General features: G+C 54.8%; 1 pseudogene; it reads left to right on the top strand.

The window, feature by feature from the left end:
- Window positions 1-302: 302 nt before the first annotated feature.
- LOC103085915 (melanoma-associated antigen B4 pseudogene) lies at window positions 303-1,376 on the top strand (annotated as a pseudogene).
- The last annotated feature ends 5,057 nt before the right edge of the window (window positions 1,377-6,433 follow it).

Here is a 6,433-nt window from a genome sequence, read left to right as displayed (position 1 = left end):
CCTCCCCTGCTAGCCCCCAGTGTCACCCCCGTACCGTCCAGGCAGCGCTGGCTGGCTGTGCCCCAAGGCTGACTCTACCGTCCTCCACACGGGTCTCAGGGGACAGGCTGAGCAGGAGAACAGGAGCCCCGTAGGTCCTCGAGCAGTGCCCTCAGTGACCCCGCAGAGGCGGCCTTGGTTAAAACCAGGGAGGAATCTCCCCGCTGAAGGTGCTCACAGCATCTCCTTGTCCCTCCCCCAGGTGCCCTCATTGCCTGCCTTCCTGCGCACACTCCCGCCTGCTGGCCCTGACCTCTGTCATCATGCGTCGAGGCCGGAAGAGAAAGCGCCGTGCCCGCAGGAAACGCCACCAGGCCCGGGGGGAGACTCAGAGTCTCAAGGGTGCCCAGGCCACTGAGGCGGAGGCGGCGGCGGTGGCGGCGGCGGCGGCGGCGACAGAAGAGATACAAGAGTCGCCCACCTCCCCCACTTCTGTTTCTTGGGGTACTCCCCCGAGCTCCCCTGCTGCTGGCACTCGCCAGGAGCCTCAGGGAGCCCCAGCCACTAGCTCTCGTGATGCAGGGGTTTCATGCCCAGGATATGAGGAGGGTGCCCAGAGCCAAGATGAGAAAAGTGAAAGTCCCTCCAAGGCAGCACCTTGCACTCACAGCATATGCAGAGATCCTCTGAACAGGAAGGCAGGGACGCTGGTGCTATTCCTGCGGGAGAAGTACAAGACGACGGAGCCCATCCCGCAGGCAGCCCTGCTGGAGAGTGTCACCGAGCAGTACGAGAAGCACTTCCCTGAGATCCTCAGCAGAGCCGCTGAGATCATGGAGCTGCTCTTTGGCCTCGAGCTGAAGGAAGTCGACCCCAGCAGTCACTCCTACGCACTCATCAGCAAGCTGGCCCCCCCCAGCGAGGGAAGTCCGAGTGATGAGTCGGGGTTGCCCACGTCCGGTCTCCTGATGATTCTCCTGGGCGAGATCTTCACGAAGGGCAACCGTGCCACCGAGGAGGAGCTCTGGGAGTTCCTCAATGCGTTGGGTTTGTATGCTGGGAGGAGGCACTCCATCTTCGGGGAGCCCAGGAGGCTCATCAGCAAAGATTTCGTGCAGCAGAAGTACCTGACGTACCGCCAGGTGCCCAACAGCGATCCTCCGCGCTATGAGTTCCTGTGGGGCCCGAGAGCCCACGCTGAAACCAGCAAGATGAAAGTGCTGGAGATTTTGGCCAAGATCAGTGATACGGTCCCCAGTGCCTTCCCAGATCTCTATGAGGAGGCTCTGAAAGATGAGGAAGAGAGAGCAGGAGTGAGAGCCGCGGCCAGGGCTGCAGCTGTTGCTGAGGGCAGAGCCCCTTCCGGGGACAAGGCCCGCAGCTCCTCCCACATGTAGGGGGGGAGGCCGAGGGCAGTTTGCTCACTTTGTTTTGGAAGAGAGCAGACAAGCTCCTAAATAGTGCAGAGTAGTAGGGGTGGAGGGAACAAAGTATAGATCTTATTTATCTTCCTGTTTTAAACTAGTAACTTCCATATATTACTTATTGATTTATTTAGGTTTTTTCAAATGTTTTTTCTTGTAATAGTGTGTTTTCTTAAGAATATGAATTCGAGAATGACACTGCTTGCATATTTATTGCTGTTTAAAGAGTTCTAAAGTTACAGTTTCGGTATATGTAAAACAAATTCACGAACCATCTATATTTTCTGTATGATCCAGAAGTAGAAAACATGGCACTGCAATAGAGATTTTCATGGAAATGTGAAAGGTGACCACAGAAAATATTTAGAAACAAAAAATGGGGAAAACAGAGAGTAAAAGCCATTTAACTCGTGGTTTGCCTTATTTCGTTTAAACTTTCTTTTGGTAGAAATAGAAGATACTTTGACTGCTTTAGCTCATTTGTGAGTATTTGTTTGTTTTGTCCTAGTGCACTGCATATTCTCTGCTACCTACTGGATTAAAAATAAACTCTGATGGGAGGGTGGTTTGGGGGGTTCATAATAATCATATCATAACTGCCATTCATCAAAAACCCAATATTTCTTAATGAGTATGCCACTGCTTTACAGGTAGTACATAACATTCCAACATTCACGCAGGATAGGATTTAGCAGACTCCCTTTATAGGTGAATAACTTGCAAATTTCTCAAGTTCACAAGACTGACTTAAGTGACCTTGCTGGGCCTAGTCCCCTGGCCTGGAATAGTCTAGAGCCTACAGTCTTCCACTCCTCCCAGCCTAAGGCAGACCTTATGTCTTTTAATTCATTTTTCTTCTCACCACTCCAAAATGCATCTCATGGGATAAAAGGGGCCCTGTTCCCTAAGCACCGTTTTGGAATACAGTAACAGTAACGCTGAATAAGTGAATGGTATGAATAAAAAGAAAACTGTTCGGTGACAATGGGGTCTTCTACACATGCAATGTCAGATGCCCTAAAAAGATCAGGATCTCCTCATTTACTCCTCAAGTTCCTCAGGGACATAAAAGCCTTGGTTTAAGAGCTGTGTCCTCAGGTCAGTGGAGGGAGGAGTCCCAGCCTCTGACAGTTACTCAAGGTGGACCTTAGAACTCTTCAAGTTCCTCAGGGACATAAAAGCCTTGGTTTAAGAGCTGTGTCCTCAGGTCAGTGGAGGGAGGAGTCCCAGCCTCTGACAGTTACTCAAGGTGAGGACCTTAGAACAGGAGGGGGCCCCACAAAGTCTACCCTGCTTTCTCCCTTGCGTGGCCATGCGCAGAGCTGTCTGTCTGAAGGTACCCCTTCTCTTCCTCCGGGGCAAGGGTGGAGAGGTTCTCAGGGAGGTGAGTTCCTTGGTCTTGTGGCAGCATCTCCAATTCCGCCCAAGTAGGAGATCCTAACAGGCCTTAATTTGCTTCAGGGTGAGGACACTGGGTGCTGATGAGTGGACTCCCCATAACAAAGGGGACCACACAGAGGCCCCCGCAGGGGTAGCCAGGGAATAGTTCTCTTATCTCCCCTTCTGGTGTCTCAGGAAGGTGAAAGCCTTGGCCTGAGGCTGGCAGGCAGACAGTAGGGAGGGTGGAGTCCCATATGCTACCTGAAGTCAAGGTAAGAAACCTGAGTTAGGACTGAGGGGCCACTGACTCCAGAAGAGTGGGGCCTTGTAAAGTCCTGCTCCTCAGAAGACCCCAACAGCTTTGGACAGATCTGGTTCATCCTGACTTCCAATTCAGAATTCCCAAGAAGGTAATGCCTTTGTTCTGAGGAGCACAGCTTCAGGGGAGTGGAGGGTGGAGTCCTGGGTCTGGTCAGGCATCACGATGAGGACCCTGAATGAGGAGCAAGAGGACCACTCACTCCAGAACAGAGGAGAATGCAGAGTCCCGCCCCTGAGGTCAGCCCCAGGAGGCCCAGGACAAAGCTTTCTGGCTGACCTGCCCCCTCTTTCCACTGGGGGTGGTCTCAGGGAGGCGAGGGCCTTGGCCTATGGGGAACAGCCTCACTCAGTAGAGACTGGAAATCTAGTGACTCTAAGTGAGGATAAAGGGACTCCACCTAGAGCAGAGCCCTGCCACCGGATACCTCCCCTTGGCAAATCCAGGAATGTTGGCATGATGCGCCCCACGCCTTTCCTTTTAGAGCGTCTCAGGTAGATGAGGCACTTGGTCTCAGGGGCCAGCCTCAGGGGAGCACAGGGAGGAATTCCGGGTCATGCCAAGCGTCGAGCAGAGGACCATGAAGACTGAGGGAACCACCCAAATCATAAAAGTGGGGACGCCACAGAATCCCTCCCTTACTGTCGGCCACGAATGACCACAGGCAGTCACGCCCACGTGAGGCAACTCTCACATCCTCCTAGGTGGTCTCAGGGAAGTAAAGGCTGTAGTTTGAGAGCAGAAGCCTCTCTAGGTCACGGGAAGAGCGAGCGTAAGGACTCTGAGTGAGGACCAAGGGGAACGCCCAACCGAAAAGAGAGAGGAACAAACACATAGCCCCACCACCCTTTCGGCCCTGGGAAGCCCCAGGCAGGGGTAGTTCGATGTGTCACCCACTTGCCTCCGGCTCTGGAGGACTCAGGTCGGTAGAGGGAAGAGTCCCAGATCCTGACAGAGTGAGGACTATGGAGGTCACAAACCCCAGAAGAGCGGAGCCCGGGGAATCTTGCCCTCTGTGTTAGTCCTCAGAAGCCCCTCAGAAATAGCTGTGGCTACACGTGGCCTACTCTGACTTCTACTTCTGGGGACTCAGGGTGGTGAGGACTTTGCTCCGAGGCTGGCTGACTCAGCACAGGGGAAATTTCCAGGTTGTGCTAGGAGTTGGGGTGAGGACCTAAGGCTGGAGTGGAGCATGAAAACCATAACGATGGGGGCAGCACATCATCTCTCCCCTGCTGTCAGTCCTGGGAGACGCCTGGAGAGATGTCAGGCCGAGCAGAGGCAACCCTTAACTCCTCCCGGGGTGACAGAGAAGTGGGGACAGTAATAGGTGAAGAGAGGGAGAAATTATAGGTCTTCCCAGGAGTCAAACTGAGGAAGAGCCTGAGTGAGGACCGGCGCGGCCAAGCATAATAAGGCCTGGACCTGCCGGCCCCAGCTTCCTGCCTTCAGAGACCACAGGTAGACGTGGGACATCAGGCTACCCTCACTTTCTTCTGTTGGCTCTCAGAGAGCGCTGGGCCTTTCTATGAGCACATGTCCTCAGGTAAAGAGACAGGAGCCACAGGCCTTCCCAGGAGTCAAACTGAGAACCCTGAGTGACGACTAAGGGGAACATGCCCCACCCGCTGAGCTGTGGGGACGCCAAAGAGTCTAGCCTTGCCCCTGCTTTCAGCACTTGAAGGCTCAGGACAGGGCAGTCGGGCCGAGGCTCCTTTACATCAGGTCTAAGGGAGGTGAGACCCTTAGCCTGAAGGTAAAGCCATCAGAGGGCAGAAGGGTGGGTCCCAGGCCCTACGCGAAGCCAACTGAGAACACTGAACAGGGACTGAGGACCCAGTGATCCCAGGATAGAAAGGACTCCACAGAGCTGTCAGCACTGTGCTCCCCGTCAGGCCAGTGAGCTGGGCCACCACTCACTTCCTCCTCATGGGTCCCCGGGACCACTGAGGTGTCAACGGCAGAGCAACAGAGGGGAGGAAGCCCAGGCCCTGGCTGCCGTCCACCTAAAGATCCTGAAGATGAACTGAGCAGACTCCCCGCCCTAGAACACGGAAGGTCCCACTGGCAGCCCCTTCTGTCACCCCAGTGACACTCAGGTAGGCTGGCAGCCTGTAGCCCAAGGCTCACTCTACCGTCCACCACAGGGGTCTCAGGGGACAGGCTGAGCAGGAGAACAGGAGCCCTGTGGGTCCTCAAGCAGTGCCCTCAAGGACCCTGCAGAGACGGCCTTGGTTAAAGCCAGAGAGGAACCTCCCCGCTGAAGGTGCTCACAGCATCTCCTTGCCCCTCCCCCAGGTGCCCTCGTTGCCTGCCTTCCTGCGCACACTCCCGCCTGCTGGCCCTGACCTGTGTCATCATGCCTCGAGGCCGGAAGAGCAAGCGCCGTGCCCGTGAGAAATGCCACCAGGCCCGGGGGGAGACTCAGAGTCTCAAGGGTGCCCAGGCCACTGAGGTGGCGGCCACGGCGGCGGTGGCAGAAGAGATACAAGAGTCGCCCTCCTCCCCCGCTTCTGTTTCTCGGGGTACTCCCCCGAGCTCCCCTGCTGCTGGCACTCGCCAGGAGCCTCAGGGAGCCGCGGCCACGAGCTCTCGTGATGCAGGGGTTTCATGCCCAGGATCTGAAGAGGGTGCCCAGAGCCAAGATGAAGATAGCGAGTCACACACGAGCGGGCCTGCCCCATCCTGGACGGTTCGCCTTTCCCTCCCCTACCTGGACACTGGTGGTTGCAGCATGCCCAGAGATCCTCCCTCTCGTGGTCAAGGACCACTGCTAGGTTTCCAGCCATACCAGGACCAAGCAAGACAAAACCGCCAGCACAGGTTGACGCAGGCGCACCAAGGCCTACAAGGTGACTCAAGGTAACCCAGGGTTCATTATGCCTCATTTGTAATAACTTAGCATTGCGGCTTTTGCTTCCCCGCCCCACCCCATGGGTTCTGCTTGGGTGCTTATGGGTAAGTGCCTGCATACTAGCAGGAAAGTTATATAACCTAAAGCTGTCAATCGATTTCTCAGTCAAATAACACAGGACACAGGGAGGGACCACCACTCTACAGAACACAGCCCTACACCACTGCGGGGCCGCTTCTGATTTCCAGACAGCCCGCTCTCCTGCTTTCTCGGGAGCGTACCTTTGCTCTGCCTAACTGAACTCTTGCTACTTAAAACTGCTCTATGCCTATCGACTGAATTCTTCCTCTTTGGGAGGGCAAGAACCCAGGAAATCGCCATTCTGCTGGTGACAACATGGATCGCATATTCATTACTTTTACCAGGTACAAGTTAAAGTTTTGATATTTCATAAAACAAATTTAGAAACCTTCCATT

Source organism: Lipotes vexillifer, unplaced genomic scaffold, assembly GCF_000442215.2.
Source record: "Lipotes vexillifer unplaced genomic scaffold, Lipotes_vexillifer_v1.1 scaffold1547, whole genome shotgun sequence".
NCBI lineage: Eukaryota > Metazoa > Chordata > Mammalia > Artiodactyla > Lipotidae > Lipotes > Lipotes vexillifer.
The sequence above is the reverse complement of the archived record's forward strand: the minus strand, read 5'-3'. Positions and strand labels throughout refer to the sequence as shown.